Genomic DNA, 9,933 nt, shown 5'->3' on the forward strand with positions numbered 1-9,933 from the left:
CATACTAACTTGGTCCAGTTGGGCGAGCACGCATCAGCATCCTCAACTCTAGATAAGGGGGCACCACAGGGTTCAATCTTGAGCCCCACTCTATTTAATGTACATATGGACCCCCTGGCATGACTCATGAGATCCTATGGTTTTTAAACCATTTCCTATGCCGATGACACAGAACTGATCATCACTATGGACCATGACCCTATTCTGACCAAAGCAGGATTTAAACAATGCCTACTGACAGTAGCCACATGGATGTCCAACAACTGACTTCAAGTGAACGTGACCAAAAGGGAGATCCTTATGTTCGGGAAGGCACATGCAGCCTGGTCAGTGGACTGGTAGCCATCGGTGCTGGGCCCTCCATCTACCAGGAACAAATATGCAAGGAACCTAGGAATATTGATGGACGACAAGCTCACCATGAGTGAGCATGTCAAAACTGTCACTGGAACCTGTTTTGGCCTCATGCAAACCCTTAAAAATGTCTTTCAATGGACTCCTCTTCATGGCAGGAAGACTCTGGTACAAGCACTGATAATGAGCCACCTGGACTACGGCAATGCCATTCTGGTGGGTAGTAATGAAGGCTCATGGCCCAGGTTCCAGGTGGTGGAGGACTCAGCAGCTCACCTGATCCTGAACCCCCTCCTGTTCTCCTCGGAACCCTCTCTCCACTCCCTTCACTGGCTCTAGATTAAAAAGTGTGCCCTCTTCAAACTTCTCTGCCTGATGTGTAGACCCTGCTTGGGAAGGGTCCACTTTACCTTAGGAAGAGACAGCAGACATATATCCCAGCACGTCAGCTTAGATCGAATTATCTATTGCTTCTATGCCCCAAATGTATTAATACGACTAGGTTCGGAAGCTGCTCCTTTTCATTCCTGGCCCCCCATCACTGGAATCAGCTACCTTTATCCATACAAGCATTCAAAAAACTCTTGAAAACATGGCTATTCACTCAGTAAGCTCTCACTTACAGTCTGCTCATACACTGCAAATGCGCCTAGAGATCCCTTCGGGGATGATTTGCGCCCCTAACAAGTGGAATAAATACATAGAGTCTTGCTGAACCTGAAATTCCAGCTAGCATGGCTAACACTTGCCAGAATCAATCAGCTGTTTATTTGGGAATATATGGCATCCTGAAGGAAGTGGGATGGTCCCTTTTACTGATCTTCATTAATAAACTAATATTGAAAGACTCTACAAAGTAGGTTTGCCATATGGTGCTTCTAGATATAGTCAGTGCATTTGACTGAGTGGAGTGGGTCACAGAAGTGGCTGGTAAATCTATGATTGTTTGGTATTTCCACATGATTGATTACTTTCCAGTATGCTCTGCTTTCCAGCGTATGTGGCAGATTGTGAGAACGGAGAACGACCACAGTGGTGCAAACTGGATGACAACAGCTGCAGAATGTTAACATTTGAAGTTTGTGCCAAGACCTGATCAATCTTAAGTACTTGTTCAGGTGTGTATATTCAGCTGGTATTTGAGTAGTTGTGCATGTGAGGGAAGCTTCTTACAACAGGGAAGCTTTTTTTGGTGCAGGTTATTAAACTCTAGCAAGGGGGACAGCATGCTGAGGAACAGCTGAAAATGAGAGTTTGTGTGGGAGGCTCCATTCTCCCTGCACCAAGCAGTTGCTCACTTGTGAGTTAGTATCTAAAATTTCAGCTTATTTTTATTTTAAAAACTATACAACCATTGTACAATAAATACAGAGAGTTTATTAAAAAATAAATAAATAACATAAAACACAAAATATGTTTCACTAACAAAACATGAGAGACTAGCATAGAAAGTCCTTGCATTGACTTAATTTGTCCTGTGCTTTTAGAAGAGTACACATGATAGAGCGGGACACAGAGAATGCAATACTGGTATAAAATTTGAAGATCCAGCTGTCCCTTTCTTTGGCTCCCGGGGCGAATCATTCATTGTGAAGCAGACATGATATTTCAGTGAGATCAGGGCTCATTTCTAACAATAAACAAATATTAAATACCAATAAATAAAAAATAACATTTTACAGTCCTTACAAAGGAATCTCAATCCTATAGGTTCTGGCCAGCCAGATGCTTCTTATTTGTAGGGGTCAAAGGGGACCTTTTTGTACAGTGAGACATGATAGCACTTTTCATGAGAGGTGAGTACATGACTGTCACTGATTGTTTTATACAATGTTTAGATAATGTTCCTCTCCTTGAGGCGATTTTCAATTTTATATAAAACAACGTATATTAAAGATGAGTGCACCAGGTAGGTCATTCAACATTTGTGAGAGGGATGTATTTTAATTGAGCACTTTTAGCACAGGGAGGATGTCAGGTGCGAGCTGTCTGCACCTTTATTGCAGAGAGAATGCCAGGTGTGAGCTGTCTGCACCTTTAATGCAGAGAGAATGCCAGGTGTGAGCTGGATACACCTCTACCGCAGAGAGAATGCCAGGTGTGAGCTGTCTGCCACGCTCTCGATCTCCTCCACTACTTCAATAATGGCTTCCGCCTGGTCTTGGTGGAGCACATGGCTAGCGTTGGAGCGGAATTTCTTATGGAGTGATTCTTGGCTGAGGGGCTTCCTCCAGTGTCCATAGAAGGTGTCACATCTGCCCGTCACGATCTCTCCGCTGTCCAGGAGCAGCGCTACTTCTCCGTACATCTTGTCGAAGTTAGCCACATTGTCTTCAGGGTGTTCCACCACCACCTTTTTCAACAGGTTGATGAGGTCAGGTCTCCTGAGGCTGTCCTCACTGAAGGAAGAGATGCCCACCTTGCCATCCAGGAGGGCAGTGCCGACATTGAACTGGAAGGAGTGTCGGGCCTGGTGCTCAGACTCTGGGAAGGGCCTGTTGATGTACTTGGAGACTGGGACCCTCAGAAGAATAGAGCGGATGGCAGTGGGATTGAAGGAGCCCATTATATTGATGACTCGGTTTCTGGCTGAGATGGCAGCGTCTACGACCCAGTGCATGCCCAGGTGAGCTGGGAATCTCTTGAAGGCGATGTCTTGTTTCTCCAACAGGAAGCTGTAATCTTGATCTGGCACTGCCAGAGGCGAGGGCTGGTAGTCACCATAGAAAGCACTGAACCCTGAGCAGCCGGGCACATCATCCAAGATGAGTGGGTTGGCTTCCATCCCTCGAGAAGCTAAAAGTGCTGCTTCCATGCCAAGGCGGGTGGCGTTGCCAATATGGAGAGGCTTGGCAAGAGTCCCTGCATTGGCAATAGGTGCCCCTGCCAGAGAGGTGGCAATCGCCAGAGCATGGGCACACCGGTTTGTATTCAATGAAAGAAGTTTCGCTATGGCAGCAGCACTGCCCATGGTGCCAACAACAGATGGTGGGTGGAATCTGATAGGAGATACAAAGAATAGTGTCAAACATGGCATAAGGTTAATGGCAGGATAGTTGCGTGGGTAGTACTAATAATAAGTGTGAACCAAAGGAATATGCTAAGAGCATGCCAGATATGTACCATTAAAGCCATCGTGCAGTGTGAGAAGGCATTGTCAATATGCTAAGATCTAATCAAGCACTTAACATAAATATATAACCCAGTTAGAGTGAACAGAAAAATAATCTTTACCATGTTTACATTGTGTGCTATCCACATACATGAACCTGATTGCATCACAGGCTCTTCTTTGGGATATTTCGGCCCTCTGTGCACATCAGGCACAGATCATAACATTAACCCCCTCTAGGGATCTCACTCATACCACATGAGCTATTTCTATCCTCTTTGAGCATCACAACCATGGTCTTGAGATACTGCAGCCCCTGAGGGCATTCTGTGTTGGTCATGGAGTATTTATATCCTTTGTGGGCATCACACATACCTCTTGGGGATATTGCTGGCTTCATTGGAGAAACGCATGAGTCTTCCTTGTACCTCAATGCCTACATTGAATGCCAACAGGAAGTCTGAGCCTCTGGGTCGTGAGCCCGCCGGGAGCATCTGGGAAGCAGCCATTAGAGCCGTCAGCACAGCGCCCGAGGGGTGAGTGGCAGGGTGCCAAGTGTCATCGAAGTCCATGGAGTGAGTCTGTAGAAGAGGAGAAGAGGGTTAGGAGGTCCTTAAAGAAGAGGACCAGTAAGTGATGGTAACCAGAGAGATAGTGTCATTAACCTATGGAAACAATTTACAGACAAGGAGGAACCATATTCTAAAATGTTGTTGAGTGACTGCACATTTGCCCAATACAGACTCTCTACAGAAGTGGAAACAGACAAGATTGAACACTGGAGGAGAGTGTATAGAAGTAAAATTCTCTTGAACTCATCGCTCCTAGTCTACGATTGATGGATACATTGATAAGCAGCTGTCAAATTCCTTACCGCCACTCCATTGACATATGCAGCCAGCGTGGGAGGAAGTCCCATTCTTTTCCTTCAGTACACAGAGCTGATCGCAGACAAGGAGAACATGTCCTGTTGGAGAGAGAATAAAGTGATGAAAGAACAGTGCTCCTAATCACCTAGTGGGGTAAGAAGGTAGCTTATGAGAGGATGGGTAACTCAACAATAAACACAGGATGGTACATCTCATACCTGGAGGGGTCTAGAAGGAGAGAGACAGGATCAGGCCAGGGATCTCCATGAGCAGGAGTAGTGTTCCTGAAGTACAGCTGTGTAGGAGATCAATGGTCCCTATGTTTAGCTACTTACCCTTGGTGATACTCGCTCTCCTGGCAGTGTGTCGAGATATTAACTGCTTAACAACTCCAGGGAGTCTAGGTTGTGATTTGTGAAAATTTAAGGTGGATTTTATGACTTGGTTTTCCTCTCCTCTCACCTATTATTTCAGGAAGCTGGTCACACTGTGGGTCTAGAGGGTTATTTAATGGGTGGGAGTCCAGGGTGTGATGCATGGTTAGATCCAAGACTCTGATAAGCAGGTAAAATCTCTTGGTGATACTGAACAACTAAAGTCTGAAGAGGTTCTGATTAAGGGATGGTTTTATCATGAGACATTGCTTTTTTAGTAAAAGTTTCCTTTACCTTTCAAGTATCTCAAGACCAAGCTAACTTTCTGGGTCCTGGTAGTGTGTTTTACCCTACCCAATACACAAAACCCTGTCTGGGGTGGTGCTCGCACCTCCCAAGGCAGGAAACCCTTTGTCCAAGCCTCCCTCGCTGGAAGGACTCCCAGCAGCAGGAGGTCAGACTTGTGTCTGTGGTGGCAGCATCCATTTTGTGATGCTGAGGCTCTGGTTAACTTTAACCGGGGTTAAGGCTACACACATGTCGTGTCCCTCTAGAAGGGTGGAATGCAATCCCCGTCGACAGAACTGTTGAGAGGATAGTATTCCAATTCGTATGACACCTTACTCGACATGTTTTGATAAAGCCAAACCAAAGATAGCATATAACCGCGAGGATTATAATGCACTTCAGAGTATATGGTATGGCAATATCCCGGAACAGCTTAGGGAGTGGTTCCCGACAGCTGCAGACAGGCTCAGCTCATGCTAGAGCACCATCTCACATATTTCCAAGCACTCTGCCTCCAGGATTGAAGAGGCCTTCCATAGGAGTGGCTGATAGGAACATATGTGTCCAGTTTAAGGTTAGATATAGGGATACTATATCTAAGTAAGAGGTGATTACACCAACTTACCCCAGCTGAGTGATCAGCCAGTTGTGTCAAATATGGAGGCCAGGCCAGGGGTGGCACAATACATGCTGCAGCCCCTGGAAGGCCTTGGATGCACCTATGCCCTGGGTACCTAGGGTACACTGTTACAGGGGCCAATAAGGTGAACCAGTTCCAATTGTGTATGCACCTAAGGTACATGGAGTCCATTTTAAGGAGAGAGCAATTAGCCTGGGGCCCTGAATAGCAGGATCCCAGGCCAACTATGTCAAAAACCAGCTAAACACCAGGCAAAAAGTTTGGGGGTAACCATAGTCAGATATCCACCTTCCTAGAGCCACATCTCCCAACATTCAGCTATTGTGCGGCTGATGGGACATGTTCTTTTGGAAGGTCCGTTGTCCTGTTTTTCGCTGCCTCGGTGTTAGTAGCGGGGGTGGTCCGGTGGGGGAGGTTCTGGTGGTGGTGGTGCTGCGTGTTGTGGCCTTGTTGAGTGTCGGAGCTGCATGATTAGTACCTCTAGCACATGTTGGTCTTTAGATGTGGCTGTGAGTTGGGTGTAATTCACGCAGTAGAAAGTTGAACTCCTTACATCAGTTAAATGTTGATGTTAATTTGTTACTGGTAAGTCGGCCTATCGCCTGTTTTCAGATCGCATTGCAGATTTGGCAGGTTGTTGAAAGTATGAGGAAGTGGTGTTTTTGTTTTTTTTTGCACAGGAACGCCTACTTTGCATAGCATTAGCGTTAGTTGTGGCTCTGGTTTGTGGCGATTTTTTTGGCGGAAGGTATCGATGGAAGAGTGGTGAGATTTGCAGTTTTCATCAGGTTGAGAATAGGATGATAATTAAAAAACACAGAAAAAAAAGATATGTTTAATGAACATTATAGTTAGAAATTAGCATTTAAAAAACCTTTTAAATTCACTGAAAAAAAGCATAGGTTTTACAGACGTTATAGTTAGGAATTAGCATTTAAAAAACCTTAGAAATTCACTGGAAAAAAACATAGGTTTCAGGAATGTGATAGTTAGTTGGACATTTCACTCATACAAAACGATAGAAATTCCCCTGTTATAGTTAGTTGAGCTAACTATAACTCGTGCCCGCGCAATGCTCTGCTGATGACGTCACATATTACATCATTCATGACATGGTGAGTTACATCACTGATGACATCACTGATGACATCTCAAATAATAATAATAATAATAATAATACAGAATTTTGTATAGCGCGAACAGCTACCTCACGAGGAGGTGCCCGGCGCTGAGAGAACAAGTGTATCAGACCATGGAGGCTGGAGAGGGTAGCATTTAGCGAGACTGGGTAAACAGCCAGGTTTTCAGCAGGTGTTTAAAACAGGCTTCAGATGGGGCCTGTTGGAGGGTGATGGGTAGTGAGTTCCATAGATTGGCCACATTGGCCGAGAAGGTTTGTCCGCCCAGCCGGGCTCTTTTTACTCTAGGGGCTGTCAGACGCACATGGTTGTTGGATCTGAGCGAACGAGATTGGGAATACCTTGGAAGTCGAACTTTCAGGTAATTTGGGCAGTTTCCATATAAGGATCTGAAGGCCAGAGTAAGTGCTTTGAATTTTATTCTACTAGCAACTGGTAACCAGTGAAGGGAGAGGAGGTACGGAGAGACTGAGTGCTTGAACGGAATCCTCATTAAAAGTCTCGCAGCCGCATTTTGAACCAGTTGTAGTTGCTGTATAAGGTACTTTGGTAGGCCCAAATACAGACCGTTGGCGTAATCCAGCCTGGATGTGACTGTGGCGTGGACTACGTTTTTTCGCCAGCTGACTGGTATAAGTCGAAGAATCTTACGTAGATTCCTCAACTTGCTCATACAGCAGCCAGCAACTTGCTGTATGTGTGAAACAAAGGACAACTTATCATCCCACCGCACACCTAGATTTCTTGCAGAATGGCTAGGCGAGGGAGCTATACCCATCTCTGCCGGCCACCATAAATCAGATGGTGGGGGGGGGTCTCTGCCAAAGAAGATCACCTCAGTTTTACTAGTGTTGAGTTTTAATTTATTGGTGTTCATCCAGCAGGCTACGTATTGTAGGCACCCCTTAAAATTTGAGAAGGATGCCTCTGACACTTCTGAGTATGGGAACACCAATTGGGTATCGTCGGCGTATGAGATTGCCTTGATCCCCCAATTGGCGATCAGCGTAAAGAGTGGAGCCAGGTAGACATTAAATAAAAGTGGGCTCAAAGCCGAGCCCTGTGGAACGCCACAGTTCAGCGCTTTAGGTGTAGAAAAGACGTCCCTTAATGCCACCTTCTGAGTTCTTTGAGTCAGATAGGACTGTAACCACTTCAGTGCCTGACCCTGGATGCCTATCTCCGCTAGTCGAGACAGTAGTATAGCGTGGTCGACCGTGTCAAAGGCGGCCGACAGATCCAGGAGCACCAGCATCGCTGAGTCTCCCGAGTCCATCGACCACCTTACTGACTCTGCCACCTCAATTAAAGCTGTTTCGGTGCTAAAACCAGGTCGGAAGCCTGATTGCGTCTCATGTAGAGTTTTGTTGTATTCAATGAATTGATTTAATTGCCGCTGGATAACTTTTTCAAGCATTTTGCCTGGTGCTGCAAGGAGGGAGATTGGACGGAGATTATTGAGATCCTTAGGGTCCCCATTAGATTTTTTCTTTAGGGGGAGAAGAGTGGCATGTTTCCAAATATCCGGGAACACCCCCGATGAGATGGACAAATTCCAAATGCGTTGAATAGCGGGGGCCACAAAATCAGCTATGCGGCTCCAGAGTTTAGGAGGGCAAGGGTCATCTGGCGAGCCCGATTTGCAACGACTTAGTTCCTGCTTGACCGTATTTAGGTCTATTGAATCAAATTGTGTCACAGTAGCATAGTTCGGTGTTAAGCCCGCTAAATCGGATTTAACCGTGGTCTTCACTGGCCCAAAAGACTCATATACTTTCTTGATTTTAGAGTCAAAAAAGTCCGAAATGCTGTTGCAAAACGAGATTGATGGGGAAACTTCCCTCTCAATACATATGGGTTTGAAAAATGACTGAACTATTTTAAAGGTTTCTTTGCTTGAATGTTCAGCTAGCTGAATCGAGTTCGCATAGTACTGTTTTTTTGCTTTTCTGATGGCTTTGTGCAGTTTTTTTGAGGCTTCCTTATAGTAGGCCTTCTCTGCAGGATCATAATTTAGCCTCCAAAGTCGCTCCAACTTTTTACAGTGCGATTTTTGCACTCTGAGCTCCTCAGAAAACCAGGGGGCAGATGGGGAGTCTCGTTTGGATATTGTGGCTGTTGCCGGAGCTATAGATGTTAGCATATTCCCGATCCAGTCATTAAAAAGCTGAGCATCGGTGTCCGCATTGGAGGAGAAGGTCGGCATGGTCTCCGCTAGGTGTGGACCCATAGTGGCTGGGACCAGCTTGCTCCATTGTCTCTTCATGAACGAGCACTTACTGGTCATAGGTTTATCCGCCGTTACTACAAATTGAAATGGTATCAGGGAGTGATCTGACCAAATCAGGGGTAATGGGGTGTTAGCCATCATATTAGTGATGTTGGAGAATATTAAATCGAGCATGTGGCCCGCTCTGTGTGTAGGGCCCTCATTAACAAGTTTAAGGTTGGCTGAGTTCAGAGTGGACCTCAGTAAATCCGCTAAAGAACAGTCTGTCATGTCCATGTAAATATTAAAATCACCGACGACCAGAAACTGAGGGTGAGAGAGTGAGCTCTGGATGATAATATCCATCAGAGTGGTCAGGATGGGCTCTTCCCCCCCCGGGGGCGGTAGATGACTAACCCCGCTAGAGATAGCTGAGCTCCAATCTGAAAGCAAAAGTGTAGTCCCTCCAGACCCTGGATGGCCATGGGGGCAGAAGAGGAGAGTGTGAGCTGTTCCTTAAATATGACAGCCACTCCCCCACCTCTTTTTCCACCTAGCCTGTTAGAGGAACACATTTTGTACCCAGGGGGGATAGCCAGTGCAATGGCGGTCATGTTATCATCATTGAGCCAAGTTTCTGTTAGAAACAGCAAATCCCACTGGTGCTCTTCCAAAAGCAGCCAGATGTCAACGGCATGTTTTGCGAGGGATCTGCAATTCAGTAGTCCCGCTCTAATGTCTTTACTAATCGGTGGATTGATGAAACGAGCAGCCCTTCTGCCGACTGGACTATCCAGTTGAAACCCACAGGTCTTGCAGACATATGGGGGATTGTGGGACCCAAGGTCAATGTTGTGAGAACATGTGTCGGCCAGAGTGTTTAGGGACCATAGGTTTTCACGCGTCCAAACAATCTTATCTATGTGTGGAGTCATACCGGCAGAGTGC

The 9,933-nt window shown here is 45.9% G+C and overlaps 1 pseudogene; it reads right to left on the bottom strand.

The window, feature by feature from the left end:
* Positions 1 to 2,431: 2,431 nt before the first annotated feature.
* LOC147689226 (cis-aconitate decarboxylase pseudogene) lies at positions 2,432 to 8,982 on the bottom strand (annotated as a pseudogene).
* Between the last annotated feature and the right edge of the window lie 951 nt (positions 8,983 to 9,933).

The sequence above is a fragment of the Lissotriton vulgaris genome, chromosome 10 (genome assembly GCF_964263255.1).
Source record: "Lissotriton vulgaris chromosome 10, aLisVul1.2, whole genome shotgun sequence".
Taxonomy (NCBI): Eukaryota; Metazoa; Chordata; class Amphibia; order Caudata; family Salamandridae; genus Lissotriton; species Lissotriton vulgaris.